The 13,127-nt window shown below is 41.1% G+C and overlaps 1 protein-coding gene and 1 long non-coding RNA gene across 2 annotated transcripts in view; both read left to right on the top strand.

Annotated features, from left to right (window-relative positions):
- Positions 1 to 13,127, top strand: part of LOC142484954 (cytochrome P450 2C18-like) — a 75,755-nt gene that overhangs the window by 44,312 nt on the left and 18,316 nt on the right. The gene's annotated exons all lie outside the window — the stretch shown is intronic.
- LOC142484960 (uncharacterized) lies at positions 3,965 to 5,190 on the top strand. The gene is made up of 2 exons (XR_012798317.1): positions 3,965 to 4,625; positions 4,966 to 5,190. It is a non-coding gene; the product is annotated as an uncharacterized LOC142484960 (long non-coding RNA).

Genomic DNA, 13,127 nt, shown 5'->3' with positions numbered 1-13,127 from the left:
GAGACCCTCCATAGTACACTACGGGAGGTTAAGGAAATTGAACGTGCATCAGTAATGCCGTCTGTGTCCAGAATGAGGAAGGGGGGTGTACACACTGAAACAAAAAGAGACAATAAAGAGGACGGAATATGTCCGTTGTTTATTTCACAATATAGCAAATCAAGCAGTCAAGTAAACAAAATTGTGAATAAACATTGGGAATTATTGCGGATGGACCCAATTCTTAAGGAATATACAGACAAGGGTCCCAGATTTGTATATAGAAGAGCCAAGACATTAGCTACATTCTTATCACCAAGTGTAGTATCAACACCAGTTAAGAGCTCAGATCATTTTGTGATCAAAGGATCTTTTAGATGCAATCATTGTAACATGTGTCAGTTTATGAAACCCACACGGCATGTCTTTTCCCACAGTCCACACAAACGTCACACTATACACAATTTCATCAATTGCAATACTACATTTGTAGTGTATCTTATCACTTGTGGCTGTGGGAGGAGATATGTCGGCAGGACCACAAGAGCATTAAAAATAAGAATGCAAGAACATTGCAGGCTGATACGTAAAAAGGACATGGAACACCCTGTTTCTAAACATTTTTCGGAATGTAGGCAGGGAGGCATCAGCAACTTCTCATTTGTGGGCATTGAGAAGATAATCAGAAAAGAACGAGGGGGTAACACTGTAAAAACATTAGATTGTAGAGAATCTTACTGGATATTTACATTAAGAACAAGGTTCCCTGATGGAATGAATGTAGAATGGAATATTAACCATTTTCTTAAATGAGTGTTATGGGTCTTGGTAAAATAATATATACAGTACACTATACCTCAGTCCATAAAGTGATTTGAAAAATATGATCACATGCCTTTCATTGGGAAGTATTCATACCCCTATACAATATATAGTATGATCACAACACAATATATAGTATGATCAAAACAAATCCATGTACATCTCCATGAAGATATATGAAGATATATTTAGACTCTGTCCCAATCATTTAAGTTATGTTAATAGCTAGAATCAGTTTCTTGGATCTTTTCAGTAAACTCAATTTAGAAATATCATAAGTTGTATTTCTTATTTAGTATCCACTTCTTGTCTTATAATAAAACCACTTATGCCTGATGTATAATATTGTTCATATTAATCTTTATTAGTCAGGTTAAGGTGTCTAAAATATGACATATACATGTACTATACTCCACATTTGATTGAAATGTTTTGAATAATAAACATATATGATGGCTATCTTCATCCAGTAGGGCATGCAATTTGCTGTTGCTCAATTAAGGCACAAGACACATTTGTTGCTTTTTTTAAATGTTTTTATTGTTTGATTTTATCATTTAATATATATATGTTTTTTGATATATATTATTTTTAATAATAAATTGTCTTGTTATATGTTTTTTCTTTAAAAGTGTTTTTTCTTTAAAAGTGTTTTTTCACTAAAAGTGTATTATACATTCTTTGTTATTTAAAGTATTTATGGTTGATTTTGTATGCATTCATATAAACCATATTTTGCCTATATGTATTTCTCAATCCCAGTACAGCTTACTGCCTTATATCCCCAGCCTACTATTATCAGTCCTCACCTTATCACATCATTAATACCCTGATATATGGCGTGGAAATGATTTAATTATTTAATTACGATATGGGGAAGCCTCAGCACATGCGCGAGTCATGGAGGAGGGGGCGTCACCCTGCATTAGTCAGAGGCGCGTTTGTGCTTGTAGACCCGCCCGGAGGGGCATGTGTCTCCTGTCCTACACGGCTGACAATAGCAGTGGGATCCCTGGCACTCTGGCGTCGCGCGCATGCGCGGGGATTAGTCTGATCATAGAGTTTACCATAGAGTGTCTGGCGCCGCGCGCATGCGCGAGGACTATGATTTTCATTGGTTAAACATATATTATGACGTCACGATTTGGCGCGAAACCAGGCAGCCAGCTGTATTTAAATTGTTGCTTTTAAAACACACAGCACTTCTTGATAAAGTTCCTTTGAACGAAACGCGTTGAAGGTTTGCTGCTGTCCCACACCATGATTGTTAAATAAAGGACTTATTTTTCTGCAAGACCTGCTCCCTCATTACTGCTGTGCGCTGCACACTCTGGCTTTGGATACATATTCTACCACTACAGCTGCACGCTCTGGAAGGGAGACTGGGGAAGGAATAAGAATACTACAGTGAGTACCATACCTGGGGCTACCTAATGAGGAAAGGGTGGGCTGTCTTTTGGCAACCCACTCCAACCTTCAGGGTACCTTATGCCCTCTTAAAGGCACAAGTACAAATCACTCAATAGTTGATTACCCAGCAATACTCCCTCCCTTTAAATACAGTCCCAGCACTTTTTGAGCACCATTTCAAACATACAGATCGCATTTTCATTATATAACTGCTGTATATAGTTATCTGAGTTATGTATCCCAAGCGAGGGCGTTGGGGTTTTACCAGGGGGAGGATGTAACCAGTTCCCTTGGCGTCATTTGCTGCCCCGCGATCCCCCTCGGTTTTCTTTTGGTTTCATTTCATGCGCTCCTATTTTTGTATAATTGTTCACCTCAAATTATGCTGTAAAAAATGTTTGAGATTCTTTTTTTTTTTTTCTCAGTTTGAATGGATAGAGACATATTTCTTTCTTTGTTAACAATTCTAAGTTTATTCTTTCTGCTGCAACATAAGCTTTGAACAGGCACGTGAATGGACAGTCTTCAGCTTGGTTGATATTAATGGCCTATTTCCTTTAATTTGCTGCAGTCTAAGGGCCTCATGCAGAGAGCAGCGCTAATTAGAATTGGAGAGGGGAAGAAAATTTAGCTTTATTGGGGAGTTTTTTTCTCCATATGCAGAAAGGGCATAAAACTGCCTTTCTGCATATGGAGAGTTTCAACCAGCGCTATGAGCGCTGTTGAAACTAGTGGGAAAGAAATCGATTTTTTTTTTCTCCTCCACCGGCCGCGGAGCGCCAGCTGCTTGGTGGAGAGGAAAAAAGTTGAAAATCGCGCCATTTTTTTGGCGCGAACAGCCACTAGATGGCATTCGCGGCTCTCTGCATACGGCCGTTTTTAAACAGTGGAGAGATTAGAATCTCTCCAGCCGCGCGGCGAATTTCTGTTAAAAAAAAAAAAAAATGGCGCTTTTTTTAATACTTGACGGTCTCTGCCTTTCTCAAGGCAGAATTCGCCAATTAATGCCGCTTTCACTTTTTGCGCTGCTCTCTGCATGAGGCCCTAAGTGTTTTTCATTTCTTCAGTCAATGATTAATGTTTAGAACAATATTTATTGTAATATGTTTACTCATGTTATTAATCTTCTCTTCTAAATTAAGAATTCCCTTGTTCTAAAATAGAAAAACTATTTTTATAATCACAAGATACCCATCTTTATGACAATGGCCATTTAGTGCAGTTAATTAACTGTCACTCACAAAATTATTTTCTCGTGACCTCTGCTTGTACATTGTGAAATACAAAATACAATTTGTAATTTTGCAAATTGAAACCATGTAGAAGTTAATATACAAAATGGAGTATAAAGTACTGGAGTCATTCTACACATAGAATCTTATATGCACATACTGCTGCGGCTCATTTTATTCTAACACATCGCCGGTTTTTCCCTGGCTTTTTCCTGGAATGCAACGCACTTCACCAGGAGCATGCCGCATTCATTTTGCGTTCTCAGCCGCGGGTCATGCGCGGGTCATGCGCGGTTGACGCACGGTTGATGCGTTTATTGAGAATGGTTCGGATTTAATAGGTTGCAATTCTTCACGTGTCCGCCAGATGGCAGATATTCATGAATTGTAATGCGCATGCGCTTCAGTAATGTGTCGACTTGCAGGTGTTTCGTTTAAAAAAGATACCACAGTGTGCTATTGTAACTTGGTCTTGAGACTGAAGGAAGAGGTTGCAAAAATGTATGAATTTAGGCTTTTCATATTAAAGAAAGACAAAGACCAGTTTCTGTTACAGTATTCTCCAGAGAGATGTCGCCATGAGTGTTCAAGTGCAGCCCGTTTTCTAAAAACCCGACAGAAGTTACGCGTATTTGATATGGTCCGCGATTAATGCAACAGATGATAAGATGGCAACAGTTGTTCAAATTTATCAGTATTTTATCGAAAACTATGACTTTTACAAATTTTCACCAGCTCCTCATACGTGGAAGTGTGCAATAAGGAAAAGGTTATGTAGCGATCCCTGTTTTTATCGTATTGAGCCACAATTTGTTGGAGGGTATTGGTGTGTATCACCGGCTTTTTCCTGTATCTATGATCATGCAGACGGCAAAAGGCGAAGGGTCGTGTTAAAACCAACTAAGAAACGACAGTCGCTGCCAAGCAATGCACCAGCACCAGCACCGGCTTCTAAAAACGGTCCCACCGTCAGTGACAACCCTTGCTGTCTATCCAGCAAGCCTAAGCCGGATTTCGCGTGCAGTTTCGATCAAGCTTGCATGTACTGTACCTAAGCAATTTCCAGCCTCATCAGCTGACTATGGGTGTTCTAGTCCCGCTGCAAACTATCGACGTGGATGATCAAGAACACTGGACTGGCAGTGGACCTGCGCCGGCGCCAGCTGAATGGGAAATTCTATGGTGAGTATTGTTGCCGTATTATTTTCTGTGTTTTTTTTATTTTGACAATACAGTATCAATATCGGTGCGATTCAAAAGTCAAGCGATTCTCCTGTAAGCAATATTATTGGCTGAGCGGCTTCTCCAGTACTGTGCTGCAGATACTGAACAATTGGTGGAACGCTAGGCACATGCGCATTGGAACCTTCTTGAAACGCATATGCTTGTCATTACATCGACGGTAGGCGCGTGCGCATGTGAACAGGAGACGCCCCCCGAGAAAATTATTGGTGGGACTGGCTGGGAACTTCTTTAGGGGGCTGACCATTACAGTAAAACTTTTCTTTTTGTTTTTCCTCAGAAAAGAAAACGGCTAATGGAGGGATTTCGATGGATAATATCGCTTTGTGTAACAATGCACTTTGCTGAATCGGATTTAAAACCCCACGTCTACAGTTTTTTTGCCGATGTTATTGATTAGGATAGAATACTGTACCTGAACCAGTACTGTATGCTGATGTTTTCCGGCCGTACAGTATACTGTGTAATAAACCCGAGAAAAATAAAACTATGCATTTATTCTACATGTACAGTATCACTTACATTATGTGTCTTCTACAGTATACAGTGCCAGTACATACTGTACAGTACAGTTTGTGTATTTCTATTCTTCTATTTTTTTTAGTACTCTAACAGTATACTGAGCATGTCTACAGTATACAGAACAGTGCAGTATGCCTCGACATTCTAGAAACACTGTATTTTTTTACACTGTCAAAGGAGAAAATGGAAACAATGTAAAACAAATCAACATGTTCTTTTATTGGTGGAGTAAGTACAAAAACATTTATTTACAAATACTGTACAATGTTGAAACATTTTAAGTGCACAGCAATTCAAAACATCAACAGGTGTATGGTTTACTGCTACATGTGTGAAAACATTTGTCAGTCAGTATGGTTTTCAGTCACATGTTTTAAAAACAAATTCTTAATTCACAAAAAAAGCAAAACGCAATATCTCCTTTATTAAAGAACGATAAGTCAATACATACTGTATACTGTACAGTGGGATGGTGTGCAAAACAGTCTGCACCACTACAGTCCTCGACCCAAAATACAATACATTATTTAATATCTTTAAGATACAAATATATAAATATATAAATATAATTTAAAATAATCCGTTCTGTGGGTCTGAGCAGGTTCACATATGCCTGGTCCTCATGCGGAAGGACCCTTGCCATAGTGGCCAAATATCAGCCTTCCACGTCCCCCAAACATTTCCACGTTCAAAACATCAACAGGTCTATGGTTTACTGCTACATTAGTGAAAACATTTATGTATAGAAAGTAAAAACATTTACAGTCAGTCAGTATGGTTTACAGTCACATGTTTTAAAAATAAATTCTTTATTCATAAAATATACAAAACGCAACATCTCCTTTATTAAAGTCAAAACATATACAGTGGGATTGTGTGCAAAACAGTCTGCACCAGTACAGTCCTCGAGGGCAGCAGACAGGCCCGGTTTTAAGGACAACCTTGAAAACCGGGTCTGTTTGCGGACCTCCGGGACTGGAATTGTGCATGTCCTGTGTGTGTGTACAGCAAGTTAAAACATTTCTGTATAAATACAAGTAAAACACACAACAACATCTCCTTTATTTAAGTACAGCAGGTCAAAACATGTACAGTACTGTTCAGCACCACAGTATGGTCTTACAGTACCCGTGATTAAACCAGAAAGTCCACCACATTGTCCGTCCATGGCCGATTCCTTGCATGGTGCAAAACGCCATTAATGCAGTCTCGAACGCCTTTCATTACAGGATCTGTAATTGTATAAAAGCGCCGCATGTCCTCCAGAATGGTCTTTCTTAAATTGGCAGGAAGCGCCTTTTTTTACGCGATTTCCTTCGTAGTTCACTCTGAAGGCCCAGTCGCAGTACAACGAGTGGGCACATGGTGCTTAAAAAGTAACAAGGCATACTTGTGGGGTGCACCAGCACTCATCACCCTATACTTCTCCCAGAGCACCGGTGGCAGATCGCACAGGGTGATGTCGGGCACCGAATCGATGCGAGCGAATCTAGGTCTTCTGGGAGCGGGTGTGCTTGAGGCGACGGGCAATGGTAGGTTGTCTGGGAGGAATCTTCCCTCCGGTCTTGGGCGCCGTGTTGTCTCCTGGCGTGATCTTGACGGGGTTGTCATGTCCTTCTCAATGGAATACATGTACACTACATCTTCTGGTGGAGGGGGTGAGCCTGGTGATGGAAGGGGGTCGATGCTACCATTCATCACATCCATGTCACCCTCCTGGTCCGGCGTCGGGGAAACGGGCATGAACACCGAGCAAATGATGTATACCTGCTATGTCAGCCTCTATCTTCTCCATCCATCGATCCATCCGTTGATCCATATGTTGCATCCGTTGATCCATATTTAGCATCCGTTGATCAATATGTAGCATCCGTTGATCCATATGTAGCATCTGTTGCTCCACATTTAGCATGGTCTCCAGATGCAAATCTATATTTGCCAGCACAATAGAGTTCCCCGGGAGAACCTCACTTATCCCATTCAGCATTCGGTCTAACGAGCTGCTTCTTGTGCATGGCGTGTGGACATCTTGGTGGATGGGTGCAACGGAGGATGAGATGGGGGTTCCATGGAGAGAAGCGGCAGCGTTGTCGAAGAAGGGTGGAGGAGGTGACGTGGATATCCGGTAGAGGAGAAGAGGCAGCTTCGTCGAAGAGGGATGGAGAAAGTGACCTCTGGATTTCCGGGCGAGAAGCAGAGTCGTCTAAGAGCAAAGGAGAAAGTGACCCGTGGATTTTACAGGCACCAGCGGCAGCGTCGTCGGATAGAACTGGAGAAGATGGCCTGTGAGTTTCCGGGAGGGCGGTGGCAGCATTGAGGATGAGGGGTGGAGAAGACGGGCTGAAGATTTCCGGGACAGCGGTGGCAGAGTCGTCGAAGCGTATGTGAGGAAGTGGTCTGCGGGTTCGATGGTTTGGCTGCCATTCGTTTTGCGTCGAGAGTACATCACCGTATATCTTCTTGACATACTGCACCGACACACTTTATTCGAGCAAATACCCGGTATGTACCTGGCAGATACCTGGAATGCGCCGCTCCTCACCTCTGACAAGCCCCGTTGCATTTGCCTTCCCAGCCTGGGTTCATGCCTGGCTGATGGGCGGCTGATCTGTTAAATGATAATGATTAGGATTTAATAGGCTGCAATGCTTCGCGTGTCTACCAGATGGCATAAATTCATGAATTGTAATGCAGTATATATATATGTACTGTGCAGTATTGCAGCCAACGGGAATAAAATGCTTCAATCCCTGCCGGAAAATAACTCAATGCACTCGGGCAGAAAACAGTCACAAACCTCAATACACCCGGGTATACCCGAATTCGTGGGACTAGCCGAGCTCGAATAAAGTGTGTCGCCAGTGTAATAAGGCTGACGTCTATGAAAACCCTTAGCCTTTGGGGTCAGCAGAAGGTTTTCTTTATTGGCCTTAGCCTGTCGCTTTTGCCTTGGCGTGGAAATGGCAACCGCCTTTCGCTTTTTCTGCATGACAGGCACGGCAGAGGCGAGTGGGTTCCTGCGTCCGTAGAATCGGGGGTTGATCCATGGAAGCAGATGGCATAATGCAGTATCTGGACAAGGGCAAGTTCAGATAAAGATCATCGAGTGGTGGGCTATGCAAAGTGTGTAACCTTTTATGCATGGCGGCGAGGTACAGGTGTTGAAAGTGGGCGTACTCTAATGTGAGTCATTACCGTATAAATACACCATCCATTTTGTGGATTCACTGCACATTGAATACACATCGACTAAACATCAAATATACATTCTTGTGTTTGTATTTCTTTCTACTCGCAGGAATGGCTGTTAAAAAGATTTTCAAGGATCTCAGCATGCGAATTAAGGAGATGTACACGAGCGGACACCGAATTGCTGCTATCCAACGCTGGTTAGCTACTTCTGGCCTCATTGTGCCAGCAACCACCGTGAGCTATCATGCACACGGAAAAAACAGAGAACGCAAAAGGGCACCAAGGGTAACTAACACATAAGTATATTTATACAACTTAAAAAAAAAATTTATATCAAAAAACGTACTGTAGATCTACAGTACTGTATCTAATATTTTTATTATTTCTGTTGATTTATATTACAACAGTATATATATTTTGTATATTTATATTACAACAGTATATATATTTTGTATATTTATATTTATATTACAACAATATATATATTTTTTATATTTATATTACAACAGTATATATATATTTTTTATATTTATATTTATATTACAACAGTATATATATTTTTTATATTGCTGCATATTAATAGAACAATATATGGTATCCTGTTGACCTACTGTCTCTAATATTTTTACTTACCGGATTGTTTTTCTTTACATTGTAGGGAGACAACCCTTCAGGTGGACAAAATAAGTGAGGAGAATGATGAGAGGAGTGCATTAAGGGTCAAATACACTCTGCAGGAAAAACACAATCTCACTGTATCCGAGACCAGCATAAAGAAGATGAGACGCAGCATTGGATGGAAATATGGACGTGTGAGGTTAGTTCTGGACAGTACAGGAGGTAACAGTGTTGTTTAGGAAACTGTACTGTACTGCTAAAATTATTTATTCTTTGTCATTACAGAGCATACCCCATGATACGGGACGTAAACAAAATAAAAAGAGTGGTCCAGGCCCAGGCATGGATCGACAGTGGAGAAACTTTCCAGGATTGCATCTTCACTGACAAGTCTACTGTGTCGCTGGAGAGATTTGCAACCTTTGCATTCCACAAAAAAGGCAGCATATCTTTGAAGCTGCGGCCAAAACACCCCGTAAAGCTGCATGTGTGGGGTGCCATTTCTAGGCGTGGACCAGGATGCATTGTCATCTTTGAAGGTAAAATATATCAAATATGCACTGTACTTTACTAGTGTAGCCTTACTGTATGCACTGTACTGTACTACTGTATTGTGCAGCTTTTTGAGCACTTTTCTTTTCTTGCTATAGGAATCATGAATAAAGCTTTCTTCCAAGACAACATTGTCCCTGAGATAGTGCAATACATCACACGCGAGTTCCCGGATGGTCACCGTTTCTACCAGGACAACCATCTGAAGCACACCACGTCAACAGCGCATATCCTTGAGCGCGGTATCAACTGTGTGAAGACGCCAGTGGAGTAAGTGCGGTAACCGTGTCTCATTTTTTCCCCACTGTTTTTACTGTGTATTGTATCTCTTAAACTAATTGTCCTTTATTTCCAATGACAGATCGCCAGACTTCTATACGATCGAAATGGTCTGGCATCAGCTGAAGGACCATATCCGGAAAGTGGTGAAACCCTCCAAAAAGGACGAGTTGTTGAAAGGCATAATGAGTTTTTGGAACGATGTACTCACCGTGGAACGCTGCAATAAATATATAGACCATATTGCGACTGTGTTGCCCATTTTGATCGCGCGTAATGGGCAAGCATCAGGAAAGTAGTACTGTACTGTAGTATTGTAAGTACAGTATGATACAGGTAAGTTTGGCACAGATTTTTTCGTTCCTAATAGTCAGAGTATACAGTAGTTACAGTTTTTTCTTTACAGAGAGCAGCACCAGCCATCTGGTTACATAGTATTTAACAGTAGTCAGAGTATACAGTAGTTCCAGTATAGACTAGTTTGACAGTAGTACAGTAACTGCCTACTAACTGCGCAATTTTTTTCTTTCCAGAGAAAGCAGCACCAGCCATCTACAGTAGTACTACACATCACACAATGCCATAATACAGTACGCACATAACTGCACTAATTTTTTGTTTTCTTGTCGTTTCAGGAAAAAAGGCTGGCCTGGGGGGAGGTGGGGTGTTGTGTCCAGTCTAATCTGTTTGTACAGTCAAATGTACAGTATATAAACAGCAGTAATGATGTACACAAAACCTCTCCTCTCTCTACTGTACTGTACACAGAATTAGGAACAAGATAAAGACGGAAAAAATAATATTACTATATATATATATATATATATTATACGTTACAGTATATATTATTAAATAATATTCTTATAAATGTGCATTACTCATGTTTATCCATGTTTTTCAAATGTTTTCTAAATGTTTATCCAATTTCAATCTGCCAGAAGAACTTAATAAAGACTGTATTATGTATTATTCATGATTATTTTTATATTTGTATTTTTTGGTTCCTGATAAAATAAAATAAATATTTATTTACATTCCTGCTAATCATAATCATTGACAACACCCACCCCCCCCACCCCTACAGTACACTAATGAATAAGAATGAATGACAAAACAACATGAATCAGTTAATGTTTTTTTTAACTCTCAATTCTCACAATGCTTTGCAAATCAGATTTACATTTCAAAATCGAGAAGGGATTTTCCAAAGCGTTACCATAAACAAAGCCTCAAAGGGTTGGGGGGGGGGGGTGAGTCATGTGCAGTAATCAGCTAGCTCCCATCTCAAAGAGGATTACACGCAGGCGCAGTGAGGTGACTGATGCTCGGCTAGGGACGGATTAAAAACACAATGACCAGCTTCAGAAAATTAATGACTCTGTGGAGGGTGGGGGGGAAGTTGGGTGAGTCATGCACAGTAAGCAGCAAGCTCCCATCTCAAAGAGGATTAGAGTACACACAGGCACAGTGAGGTGATTGACGCTTGGCTAGGGACGGATTAAAAACACAATGACTAACTTCAGAAAATGAATGACTTTGTGGAGGTGTCTGTCGATAAGAGTTTGTGTTTGTGCGTGGGGGAGGGATGAAGGATTAGTTGTGCAGCAGTTCAAAGAAATTACATACTGTAGAGTAGAGTACAGTAATTTCAAAAGGCAGTTCATCATAATAATTTGATCCCTAAACCCCCAAATACAACCCCCAAATACAGTACATAAAAAGCACACAAATCAACCATTTGCAGACAAATGCACAGATTGAATATCGTAATATCAAGATTGTTTTTGCAGGCTTGTGGATAAAATAACAGTTAAAAAATCATAATTAAAAAAAAAAATTTGGGGGGCACTCAAGCAAGCAGTGGTGGGTGAAGTTACAGGTGCATGAGCAGGAATCAACTAGCTCCTATCCGAAAGAGGATTTCACACAGGCGCATAGAGAGGTGATGCTCTGTGCAAATCAAATTCGAGAAGGGATTTTCCAAAGCGTTGCCGTAAACAAAGCCTCAAAGCTCCCATCTCAAAGAGAATTACACGCAGGCGCAGTGAGGCTTTGTAGCTCGGCTATGGACGAATTAAGAACACAATGTCAAGATTCAGAAAATTAACGACTGTGGAGAGGGGGGGGGGTTGGGTGACTCATGCGCAGTAAGCAGCTAGCTCCCATCTCAAAAAGGATTACACGCAGGTGCAGTGAGGCTTTGTAGATCGGCTATGGACGGATTAAGAACACAATGGCAAGATTCAGAAAATGAACGACTCTGTGGAGGGGGGGGGGTTGGGTGACTCATGCGCAGTAAGCAGCTAGCTCCCATCTCAAAAAGGATTACACGCAGGCACAATGAGGCTTTGTAGCTCGGCTATGGACGGATAAAAAACACAATGGCAAGATTCAGAAAATGAACGACTCTGTGGAATTTCAAGTCCTTGAGCTAGCGTTCGTGGGGGAGGGGGCTACAGGGTACAGCTGCATGAAGTTCAAAGCTAAAGACATACTTTAATTTCAAAAGGCAGTTCATCATAATAATACACCCCCAAATTCAGTACGTAAAAAGCACACAAATCAACCCTGTGCAGTCAAACGCAAAGGGTTGCAGTCAAAAGCTACAGCACAGATTGTGAAAATAAAAAATAAAAAATTACAATAAAAAAATATATTTTTTTTGGTCACTCACTCAAGCAAGCAAGAAGCAGTGGTGGGCGAAGTAACAGGCGCATGCATAGTAATCACCTGCTGTCAAGCAGGAATGTGATTGAAACCAGAAACCAGACACACGTTCAAAGGAATGGTGTGGGAGAGATGTACTGAATTGTAGAGAAGATAAGAAGTTGAAATACCCTGCAGTGCAGTTAATTATCCTGAGCAAGGGGAGAGCTCTGTATATGCCGAAATGTGACACTGTTACAGTACTGTACACGCCTATGCGTTTCAACAATTTTCAAATGAGACATACTGTACTGCAGAACAGCACTGCAAATGCATGTATACTTTAAATATGCAAATTTACAATCACTGCGCGCGCGCGCACAGACTGTGTACTGACGTAGGTTGAACCGCGAAGGTATTAGACTTCCAAGACAACAGCTCGCAAACGCCCCCCTGAGTTTTTACACGGCATTGCAGTATTGCAGACAGCGAGAATAAAATGCTAATATCACGAGCGCGAAAATAACGCAGTTCACTCCGGGCGAAAACGACAAATAAACGCACCTAACCGGGATAATCTGAGAGCAGCTGAACTCACCAACTTAGACTCAGGTCGGCCGCCACTGTAGTCCT

Source organism: Ascaphus truei, unplaced genomic scaffold (assembly GCF_040206685.1).
Source record: "Ascaphus truei isolate aAscTru1 unplaced genomic scaffold, aAscTru1.hap1 HAP1_SCAFFOLD_481, whole genome shotgun sequence".
Lineage (NCBI taxonomy): Eukaryota > Metazoa > Chordata > Amphibia > Anura > Ascaphidae > Ascaphus > Ascaphus truei.
This window is presented reverse-complemented; position numbering and strand designations above follow the sequence as displayed.